The sequence below is a fragment of the Sarcophilus harrisii genome, chromosome 6 (assembly GCF_902635505.1).
Source record: "Sarcophilus harrisii chromosome 6, mSarHar1.11, whole genome shotgun sequence".
NCBI classification, from domain to species: Eukaryota; Metazoa; Chordata; class Mammalia; order Dasyuromorphia; family Dasyuridae; genus Sarcophilus; species Sarcophilus harrisii.
The window spans coordinates 145,499,399-145,512,145 of record NC_045431.1 but is presented as its reverse complement, the minus strand read 5'-3'; positions in this window follow the sequence as shown (position 1 = coordinate 145,512,145).

The window sequence follows — 12,747 nt, the reverse complement described above, 5'->3', positions numbered from 1 at the left end:
TAAAAGTGAATATGAAAGAACCAACAGTCTTTAGTCCTCTTCCCCTGCCCTACTTCAAACCGGTGCCTGTGTCTACACAGTTCACCATTGGACATATTTTTTATTTATCTAGTTTTTATTTTCATAAATGTCTGTGATTGATCTGGACATGAGCATTTTCTTTTTTTCATTTATTTGTTTATGGTTAATGGGAGAATGGGAATGATAGTTTTAGCAACACAAAAGGACACTAACTAGGAATTTTTCTTTCCTTATTATCACCTAGGACCCCCTATATATTGTTAGAGAATCTTTTTAATTTGGAACATATATTATGATCCATTTATCCCATATTTTCTTCTGACATAATAAGGTCTCAAAAGCAGAATTTAAGAGGGGAATTTTGGGCCATTCCCCTCCCTAGATAAAACAATAACAACAAGTCTTTGATGTTACTGTTGTTATACCTTATGGCCAAACATATGTCAGAATTAATCAAAATTTCTCAAAAAATATAGCACAGAAATACCCTTATTTGACAATCCCCTTATCATTAATAACTAGTGAGGTAAAAGCAATGAAATTTATATTGCCCAAGGTGTTTGTTAGTGTCACCCAGAAAATGAAGCTCATGCCAGTTTGAAGAGAAATTGCCTGTGGATGGTGGGGTACAGACAGTACAAATGAATTAGTAGTGCCCGGAACCAAACAGGAGAAGAACAGATTGAATTGTTTTCAGGAAACTGCAAAACTGCTTTAATGACCCCAAATTTCTTCCAGAAATATGTGCCATTTGAAAAATATCAATATTCTACCAGTTTATTATTTATGACTACAAGTCAGAGAACACCACAGTCAGCAAGGGATTAAAATCACACCCAGGTCAAGGGATTAAAATCACACCCAGGTCAAGGGAGAGGTGCATGATTGTGGGTTTGAGCAGGGTGTACCACATATCAGAAGAACCTCTGAAGAAAACGATTTAGAGAAAGGGGCAGGGAAATGCATGGTATCATGATGAGATCAAGAAAACAACAATTAAACAACCAAGAGTCTTTATTTGGTATCCTCATAATAACAGGAGAAGGCAATGAAGCTATCCTAAACCTTGGGCACAGCTCATACTGTGAATTTATGGGAGAATATCAACAAGAGTCATCCAGGATAGGAAGGCATGAATGGGATGCAATCTACATCTTTGAAGAAAATATCTACAACAATAAGACAACCAATCCCATTTGTGAATTTGATCATGGTCCAAAATAAAATGGAAACTAAAGTTACTAAGAATTCATAGTTTATCAGATAATGTCCATATGGCTTCTTTCATTCAACAATTATTTATTAGGTATTAGTACATATAGGTATAAATAGATGGATGGATAGAGAGATAGATGCAGGGTGTCCCAAAAGTCTTAGTGCAATTTAAAGCTTTAATACGTGTTTAATTGGAAAACTCTAAGTGATTTCCTGTTATGAATAACACCTCATAATATAACTACTATGACTACTATTTATCTAGTATGTCTTCTATTTATCCAAGACTTAATAATCCTTTAAAGCTTTAATAGCTTAAAATCACTTGGACTTTTGGGAAATCCTGTATTGTACTAATGTTATTTGTGCAATAATTTCAGTTATGTCTAACTCTTCATGATCCCATTTGGGGTTTTCTTGGCAAGATATTAGAGTAGTTTGACATTTTCTTCTCCAGCTCATTTTAGAGATGAAGAAACCAGGCAAACAAGGTTAAATGACTTGCCCAGGATCACATGACTAGTAATTGTTTGAGGCCAAATTCGAACTCAGAGAGAATTTTTCTGATTCTAGGCCCAACACTCTGTGTACCTAGCTGCCCCATATATTACTGTTACAAATGTAGCCATATGCATGATACTGTTCTATGGTGCGAAGTAGGAATGCTGAGATTGAAAGATGTATCTGTGCTCTCCAAGAACATACAGAATAAATAGGCAATAAACAATAAGCAATGAAATAAGTGACTAAGTTCCAATAAGCTAGGAAGGAGGAAGAAGATAAAGAAGATCTTGTATAAGGAGAAAGAGGAGATTTGGGCTGAGTGCAAAAGGATTGATTAATATTTGGGAGGACTGAGAGGAAGGGGAAGGGTGTTCCAGGTAAAGAAAAAAATCCAAGAGCAATTGTTTCAAGAGAAACTACTACAGGAATATTTGGTAGAGAGACATTGACTTAGAACAACCTTAATGTCATGAAGTTCAGAAGAAATGAGAGATAAAGCTGGATAAGTAGGATGCAGAAATATTGTGATAGGCCATTGATAACAGAAAGCCATTGAAACTCTTCAGTCAAATACAATCATTTTAAAGTAGCCTATTCTGGTTTCATTTTGTACTCCAATTTTTACTTCTCTTTTTCTTCTCCTACTTATATATTTAATTATCTGTACTTTATAGAAGTTATAATAAAATTTATGTTAGATATTTTTGCAAAAATAATTTCTCAGGACTCTATTTAATAGCAATTACTCAATCATCCAATAAATTCTACTTGGTAGTAACACTTGTAATTTGTTAGAATCCTTACAAAGTGATAAGTCAGCTGCCTAATTTAGCAGGGTACTTAGCAAATCCTCTAGCTCACTAATGTATTTAAGTACTCATTGGAGTTCACACTTTGGGGAGATTCACAAGTCAGTATTCAGTATGAGATTCACAAGTCAGAAATCCATAATCCCACTCTCGGATCCCATAATCCCACTCTCAGAGGAGGAGTCAACCTTTTACACCAAGCATAAAAAGAGCTTCAGTGAGTCAGTCAGAGTCAATTTGGAATATTGCCAGGAGTCGGAGTGGAGCACTCTGGGAGATACAGACGCCCACAAGCCCACTCTCAGAGGCAAAGTCAGATTCATTCCATCTTCCACCATTGTTCTGGCTGGAGGGTGAAGAAAGCAGAGGCAAAGGACAAGCTGTAAGAGCTCTTGGAACCAAACAGAGAGATAGGCCTGTAAGAATGCTAACTGGGCCCAAGGAAAGAGATAAGAAATAAATGATTGGATTTTATCAGCCGGCTATATTTGAAGTGATTATTACATTGAACCAAAACTAAGGCTGCCTCCAGGAAACCTCCCCAAGAAACCTGCTCCACAGAGAACGATTATATTATAAAAAAGAAGAGAACACCACAGTAATTGACTGTGAATTTTCTTTCTTTGGGGTTAATTTATAGAATAAGCTTTTGATTGCAAGAAGTGTTTTAGGAACTAAAGTAAGATTCAATAAATGCAAAACAAAGGTAATAAATCCATAAGTTTGTAGAGTTTTATATTTCAGAAATTTATTTTCATGAAATACAAATAGGTGAACAATATGGCAGCATTGTTCTGAATTTTGACCCCTTTTTTGATTTATGTATTTTGCAGGATTATTCAAAGCTTTGAGGAACAACAGCCTCCTTTCTATTTATATTGCTCTGAGATCCTACTCTTCTGATTACTGAGTCCCTCAAATAGCAATTAAATTAAAATATGTTTGACATTACTTTTCTGGTCATCTTCTCAACAACCACGTTTCTATTCCATAAATATATTCTACAGTCACCTCCTTTCCTATCCCACATATTCTAATTCCAGACCCAAAATCAAATCAATCTACTTGCCATCTACCAGTAAATTTCCAAATGAAAAGACCCACCACCACCTCTATCCTTCACCCACTACTATTATTTTTACATATATTGCCACTCTATATTAGAATATAAACTCCTTGAGAGACAGAACTGTTTTTTTTTATTTTATATTTTAATCTCCAATGCATCACATATACTAATCACTTAATATATGGTTTTTCATTCAAAGTCCCAGAGAAAGAGACTGAAAATGGTTGGGAACACATGCTCTTTGACATTAGCACTGTGTTTTGTTGAACAGTAGCTCTTTGTTATTAGAGCATTCTTTGAGGAGAAGGGAGAGAGGAATTTATTGACAAATAATAGCAATGGAAAATCAATGCTCTTTTTAAAAAATGGAGAGCTTAGAAATGAGAGCTGTTTTGTATTTTTATCTGTTTCATGGATTCCCTGGTTAATTCTTTACTTGAGACCAATTTACTGCTGTTGAACTTCTCCCAAGACTTGAAGAGGCTTATCTTTATTCAACCATTTTAGGAAAATAAAAAAGAGAGAATTAGGAAAGATTATCACTCCTTACTGTGGGTATTAATCAATGCTTGTTTTTTTTTTAGCAGTGTTATACAGACACAACTACATAAAAATAATAAGTAAGCAAATTCCACATTTTATTGTCTTGATTTCTGCATCATCTAAAATACTGATTTAGAATTATGTGAAAAGTCACTAAACAGTCTATTGTTTGACCTAGCAATACTTCTATTTAATAACCTTATACCCCAAAGAAATCAAAGAAAGGCCAAAGGGAGCCATATGTAAAAAAATTATGTTTAACAGCTTTTTCTATAATGACAAAGAATTGGAAACTAAGGAGATACCCATCAATCAATTAGTCCAATCATCTATTACACATCAGTGCCAGGAAATATGCCAAGGAAAAGGAAATATACATATACAAGGAAAGGGAAAAAAACTCAGCCCCTGCTCTCAAATAGGGGACCTTCTAAAAGGGGACAGAACATGTAAACCAATATGAGCAAATGAGATACATACAGGATAAATTGGAAGTTGTCTTAGAGAAGAGGCATTACAATTAAGGAGGATTGCAAAGACTTTTTGCAGAAGGTGAAATTGATGAGACTAGAAGGAAGTCAGGGAAAAGGAGAAGATGAGAGATAGCATTCCAGATAATGAAAACAGGAAATGGAGTAACAAATACAGGGAATAACAAGGAGGCCTATGCCACTGGAAATCAGAGGATGTAAAAAGGAATAAGGTGTACTGGAAAAGTAACAAGGGGAAATGGCCAAACAAATTATTGTATATGAATATAATGGAAAAATAATGATAAAATGATGAAAGCAATAACTTCAGGCAAACCCAAGAAGACTTGTATGAATTGATTCAGGATGAAGTGACCAAAATCTGAAGAGCAATTTGTACAATAACAACAATTCTATTAAAAAAACAAAACACCTTTGAAAAAAGCAATGACTCTGATCAATGCAATGACCAACCATATTGTTTGGCCATACATATTGGATACAAGGATTTTATTATTCTTTCTTTCAATGTAAGGAGTAAATATGGAGGAAGAGATCAACTAGAAATGAAATCATCCTGTTGGTCATTTCTTACTGAACAATAATATTCCATAATATTCATATACCATAATTTATTCAGCCATTCACCAATTGATGGGCATCCACTCAGTTTCCAGTTTCTGGCCACTACAAATAGGGCTGCCACAAACATTTGTGCACATACAGGTCCCTTTCCCTTCTTTAGTATCTCTTTGGGAATATAAGCCCGGTAGAAACACTGCTGGATCAAAGGGTATGCACAATTTGATAACTTTTTAAGCGTAGTTCCAAATTCAGGCCTGTTCTTTAGGTCCAAATCATCAGTGACAAATTAACCTTTGTTGTTGCTTGGTCTTTTCAGTAGTGACTGAATCTTAATGACCCAATTTGGGGTTTTCTTGGCAAAGATATTAGAGTGATTTCCCATTTCCTTCTCCACTTTATTTGACAGATAAGAAAATGAGGCAAACAGGGTAAAGTAACTTGCTCAGGGTCACAGAGCTAATAAGTGTCTGAGCCTGGATTTGAATTCAGATTTTCCTGCTCCAGACCCAACTGCCCCATAAATTAGCCTTAACAAGAAGCAATTGGAGATTGCCTACAACAAGACATAGTATTAAAAAGGACCAATCTTAGGAGCTTGAAAGACCCACATCTCCCAGGTTGGGTTACAAAGAAATCAGTTTTTGACTAGAAACTGAGTAGATGCCCATCAATTGGAGAATGGCTGAATAAATTATGGTTTATGAATATTATGGAATATTATTGTTCAGTAAGAAATGACCAACAGAATGATTTCAGAAAGGCCTGGAGAGACTTACACGAACTGATGCTGAGTGAAACGAGCAGGACCAGGAGATCATTATATACTTCAACAATAATACTATATGATGATCAATTCTGATGGACCTGGCCATCTTCAGCAATGAGATAAACCAAATCAGTTCCAATGGAGCAGTAATGAACTGAACCAGCTACACCCAGCGAAAGAACTCTGGGAGATGACTAAGACACATTACATTGAATTCCCAATCCCTATATTGTTGCCTGCCTGCATTGTTGATTTCCTTCACAGGCTAATTGTACAATATTTCAGAGTCTGATTCTTTTTGTACAGCAAAATAACAGTTTGGTCATGTATGCTTATTGTGTATCTAATTTATACTTTAATGTATTTAACATCTACTGGTCATCCTGCCATCTAGGGGAGGGGGTAGGGGGAAGGAGGGGAAAAATTGGAACAAAAGGTTTGGCAATTGTCAATGCTGTAAAATTACCCATACATATAAATTGTAAATAAAAAGCAATTAAAAAAAAAACAGTTTCTGAGTTGAACTGAGAAAGTCTGTTAATCTTCTAATGGGGAAACAATATTAACTAGAGCTTGTCCCTAGTAGGGATACCCTCTGACTTGGGAGTAGTTGAGTCTGACTGAATACTCTGACCAGTGTTTGAAAACTTCTGGGTTCCAAGCATGCCTAGAGGGAACTAAAGGAGTACAGAGAATGGAGTGCTAGATGTAAGAATCAGGAAAATTTGAGTTCAAATCAAAAACAAGTCATTCCGCTCCTCTGATCCCTCTGCTTGGAGTGTGGAGAACCTCCATTTAGAGGGCCAGCTATTTCTTCACTTCCCAGCTGGATGCACTCCTCCATTATTCTCCTTCACCAGCTACTTTTTCTTTATACTCGTACCCCTTTTCAGCTTCCTTTGTGAATTATCTCCTTCATCATACTGTAAGCTATTTGAGAGCAAAGATTATCTTTCTTTTTCTTGTTTATATTTCCAGTGCTTAGTATAATGGCTGGCACACAGTAGATGCTTAATAAATGTTTACTGACTGACACTTCTTGACTCCATCCCCTTTCTGCCAATCACCCAGATTCTACCCTACTTTTTTATTGTTAAGATGATTAGGTTTACTTCCACTTCTACCATTCTGCTATCCATGGTATCCAACTAGGCAACTCCTTAAGACCTCATCCGTCCCTGAGATTCTATGATTCACCCTAATTTTTACCATTGAGACTTAGGATACCTAATTATGTGGCAAAATAAATTCAGAATGCTTAGAGGTGCACAAAGTCATAACAATTAATTCTTTTGCAAAACTGACATCAGTTCCACAGTGCACCAAGGGTTTCCCAGGCTTGTTAAACAAATGAAGACACTTTTCTTTGCATGAGCTGCTACTAAAAAGAATTCTTGTTCTTGGAGGAAACTTGTCAGTCTTTGACAAAAGTACTAAACTCTAATGGCTATAGGTGAGTGTTGAAAAGGAAAGGTCAATAGAATTAGTGATTAACAATTAGCATTAATTAATCAATTAGCATTCTTATCTCATCATCACTTAAATGAGTTCAACATGCTACTAAGATTAATTTTGGGTGAAGAATAATAATTTGAATGCAAAGGAGGTAAGGAAGATCTGCTAAGTGCAATTCAGTTGAGGAAGTAATAACAAGCAACAGCCATAATAAATATTAATAACTATAATAAGAGATGTATAAATTATCTAAATAATATCTTCTTCCCCTTTGAAAATAGAAGGAGGTTCAAAGAATCGTTTTATAGGATACATCCCCAATCCTTAATTGAATAAAGCAGGTTAAGATAGAGAACAATTGAAAAATAAAAAAAATACAATCTCATCAAACTAGAAAGAGTAGCTTTCCATATCAATGAGAAATGAGAAAGACTTAAAAACAATTTGTTTTTTAAAAATTGGTTTAATTTGCAAATGCTTTACCTCTGGGATATTCCTTACAGGGTATAGTTTTTTGTTTTTTGTTTTTTTTTCCAGAAAGAAAGCATGGGTAGGTAACTATAAATAATAATGCTTTATTGAAATGACCTTTTCCTTTCTCCTGAGATCATTAATGTGGATGGCCTTTTTAGTGATGTAGAACACAAAGCATTTATGCATGCCCATCTTTGGGATTCACTCAATGTACTACTTACTCTACTCATTTTCTCTTGACATGTAAAAATAATTGGAGAGCATATCATATTCCAAACTTACCACATGATGTTTTTTTCCATTTTATATCTCTTTGATAACACCCTTCACTCTGGTTCTTCATCATAGTTCCTTATTTTTTATTCTGTGTTATAGTTTGCTCACCCACCATGATTCTCACCATGAGTGACAGACAGGGAGTGCTGCTCATTTTCAATTCTCTGGAAATTGTAGTGCTCTATAACTTTAAGCCATACAACATTAGTAGAGTATTGGCATTAAAAAGATGGGTCTTTGTTCCTTGAAAGGTTCTCAAAGACAATCAAGTCCCATCTCCTCCTCCTATTTAATTCTGATCTCAATTAATGTTCATTTGTAATGAATGTGCAAATATGTATAATACTCCATTCCATCTCCCATCCACCAAAATAATCATTTAAAAGCCCAGGTCAAACTGTATCACTCACCTACTCAATAATCTTAGTGTCTTTCTATCATCTCCAGAAGCAAATATAAAAATGTTCTGTTTAGCAATGATTTCATAACCTAGCTCCCCCTTTACCTTTCCAATCTTCTTACAACTTACTCCCTGACACATACTCTTTGATCCAATAAAATTGGCTTCCTAATTCTTCCATGAACAAGATCCTCCATTAGGAAGCCACTTCTTCAACTTAATCTGTTTTCCCAAAGATGATAAAGTGATCATAAGTTTTTTGCCTTACTTAATAAAAATGTTTAGAATATCATCAAGGAAAATTATCAGAATATTTGTGTCTTAAGAAAGTATACATAATTTGATGTTATCTGTGAGATACATCTATTGTAAAATAGCATCTTTCTGGTAGAATTTTGCTATATTTAATCAAAGGCTTTTTATCATCAAGAAATAGTAAGGATAAGGGGTCTTATATTCTCTTCAATTTTTAATCAATTGAATAATAATTGTCACCTATGAAACATACTCATCAGAGATGCTCTTAACAGGTGCATAAATAATTTCATAAAATTTTTCATATTCTCATAAAAATTTATATAGTAAGAAAGTAGAAATATTAGTTGTTAGTTGTTTATATTACCTGCCACTATTTTTTTATTAATAAGAGATGAAGTGTTTTTTTCCTATGCCTTTTTTTCATGTCCATGTTTTTGTATTTTCCCCTACTTCAACAAAATACCTAGTGAATTGAACTAAAATGCCCTCACAATAAAGTTACCCCATAGTAAAGATCTTTTTAGAAAGATTTGGACTGTTCCGGCTGCTCTTTCTCTTTTTGTTCTCTTTAACAGTATTTTTGTCACTTCTATAACTACATTCAAGATGGTGATATGAATCCAAATGTGGCAGTTTAAAATGAAAGAAAGAAAGAAAGAAAGAAAGAAAGAAAGAAAGAAAGAAAGAAAGAAAGAAGGAAGGAAGGAAGGAAGGAAGGAAGGAAGGAAGGAAGGAAGGAAGGAAGGAAGGAAGGAAGGAAGAAAAGAAAGAAAAAGAGATAAAGGAGCCATATGTACAAAAATGTTTGTAGCAGCTCTTTTTGTAGTGGCAAGGAACTGAAAATTGAGTGGATGACCATTAGTTGAGGAAATGGATGAATAAATTATGGTATATGAATGTAATGGAATATTATTGTTCTATAAAAAACAATCAGCAGGATGACTTCAGAAAGACCTAAAGGCTTACTTATATGAATTAATGCAAAGTGAAGTGAATAGAACCAAGAGAACATTGTACACAGTAAAAAGATTATGTGATGATCAACTGTGATGGACTTGGCTCTTTTCAACAATGAGGTGATTCACTGGGAAATGAATGTAAACTGTTTGCATTTTTGTTTTTCTTCTCTGGTTATTTATACCTTCTGAATCCAATTCTCCCTGTGCAACAAGAGAACTGTTCGGTTCTGCATACATATATTATATCTAGGATATACTGTAACCTATTTAACATGTAGAGGACTGCTTTCCATCTGGGGGAAGGGGTGGAGGGAGAGAGGGGAAAAATCAGAACAGAAGTGAGTGCAAGGGATAATGTTGTAAAAAATTACCCTGGCATGAGTTCTGTCAATAAAAAGTTATTTAAAAAAAAAAAAAAAACAATGAGGTGATTCAGACTAATTCCATTACACTTGTGATGGAGCAAACCATCTGCATCCAGAAAGAGAACTATGGAAATTGTATGTGGATCAAACAATGTATTTCACCTTTTTTGTTGTTTTTTGCGCTCTCTCTCTCTCTCTCTCTCTCTCTCTTACTTTTTGATCTGTTTTTTCTTGTACAGTATGATAAATGTAGAAATATGTTTAGAAGAATTGCACATATTTAACCTGTATTGGATTACTTGCTGTCTAAGGAAGACAAAGCAGAGGAAAGGAGGAAGAAAAAATTGGAACACAAGGTTTTACAAGGGTGAATGTTGAAAACTATCTGTGTATGTATTTTGAAGATAAAAAGCTATTATTAAAAATTTTTTAAAGAAAGTAAACATTTTGTTTTAAAAAGTTATTCAGATATTTCCCATCTTTTATCTGCTTGTTGTCCTTCCTATAGCTTTGAATCATATCAGTTAAACTTCTATATTTGATAGTTATAATTGATTTTTGTTGTCCCCTTTTCATACATGTCATATTTGGGGGCCTCCCAAAATTTGCCTAAGAAGATTATGTGTGAGTTGTTTTAATCATTTACATATTTCTTCTCATTTTCTTTTCTCTTATAGTTTTGTATTAATGTTGGTCTTTGCTCTAAAAAGTTGTAATATCACTGTGCACAGATTAAGAAATAACTCTCACATCTTTAATTATTTCCTGACAAAGTTAATCAAATTCATTTTGTTATGAGGTTACTTGGTGCTTGCTATACCTATAACTTTCTGCTTCTTTTCTCAAAGAAAGTATTCATGATGTACAAATATGAGGCAACTGTGTAAAGTCAAGACTTTGACTTCTTCCATTTTTATTCATGATTCATAATTCATAATATATTTTTCTCATCTTTGCCTATTCCCAGCCATGCATTGCAGTCATTGAGTATCAATGTGATATAAATTTAATTTGGAAAGTTTCATTGAGCTATTCATAAAATTTCTCTATGTCTTCATATTCTATAACATGTGTAGTACATAAGCTATAATTATTTTCACGTTGTTCTTTTTGAGCATTTTTATATGAGATGACCAAATTTCCCATGAAATGATACATCTTGAGCTAGCTAAGTGGCACAGTGGATAGAACATGAGGTCTAGCATCAGGAGTACTTGAGTTCAAATCCAGGCTTAGACAGTTGACACTTGCTTGCTTTGTTTTTTATTTAATAGCCTTTAATTTACAGGATATATACATGGGTAACTTTACAGCATTAACAATTGCCAAACCTCTTGTTCCAATTTTTCACCTCTTACCCCCCCCACCCCCTCCCCTAAATGGCAGGATGACCAGTAGATGTTAAATATATTAAAATATAACTTAGATACACAATAAGTATACATGACCAAAACATTATTTTGCTGTACAAAAAGAATCAGACTCTGAGTTATTGTACAATTAGCTTGTGAAGGAAATCAAAGATGCAGGTGTGCATAAATATAGGGACTGGGAATTCAATGTAATGGTTTTTAGTCATCTCCCAGAGTTCTTTTTCTGGGTATAGCTAGTTCACTTCATTACTGCTCCATTAGAAATGATTTGGTTCATCTCGTTGCTGAGGATGGCCTGATCCATCAGGACTGGTCATCATCTAGTATTGTTGTTGAAGTATATAATGATCTCCTGGTCCTGCTCATTTCACTCAGCATCAGTTCGTGTAAGTCTCTCCAGGCCTTTCTGAAATCATCCTGTTGGTCATTTCTTACAGAACAGTAATATTCCATAATTTTCATATACCACAATTTATTCAGCCATTCTCAACTGATGGACATCCATTCAGTTTCAGTTTCTAGCCACTACAAAAGGGCTGCCACAAACATTCGTGCACATACAGGTCCCTTTCCTTCTTTATAATCTCTTTGGGATATAATCCCAGTAGTAACACTGCTGGATCAAAGGGTATCACGTTTGATAACTTTTTGAGCATAGTTCAAACTACTCTCAAAATGGTTGGATTCGTTCACAACTCCACCAACAATGAATCAATGTCCCAGTTTTCCCAATCCCTCAACAATCATCATTATTTTTCCTGTCATCTTAGCCAATCTGACAGGTGTGTAGTAGTATCTTAGAGTTGTCTTAATTTGCATTTCTCTGATTAATAATGACTTGGAGCATCTTTTCATATGACTAGAAATAGTTTCAATTTCTTCATCTGAGAATTGTCTGTTCATATCCTTTGACCATTTTTCAATTGGAGAATGGCTTGATTTTTATAAATTAGAGTTAATTCTCTATATATTTTGGAAATGAGGCCTTTATCAGAACCTTTGACTGTAAAATATTTTCCCAGTTTATTGCTTCCTTCTAATCTTGTCTGCATTAGTTTTGTTTGTACAAAAACTTTTCAGTTTGAGTATAATCGAGAATTTTCTATTTTGTGATCAGTAATGATCTCTAGTTCTGCTTTGGTCATAAAACCTTCCCTTCCACAGGTCTGAGAGGTAAACTATCCTATGTTCCTCTAATTTATTAA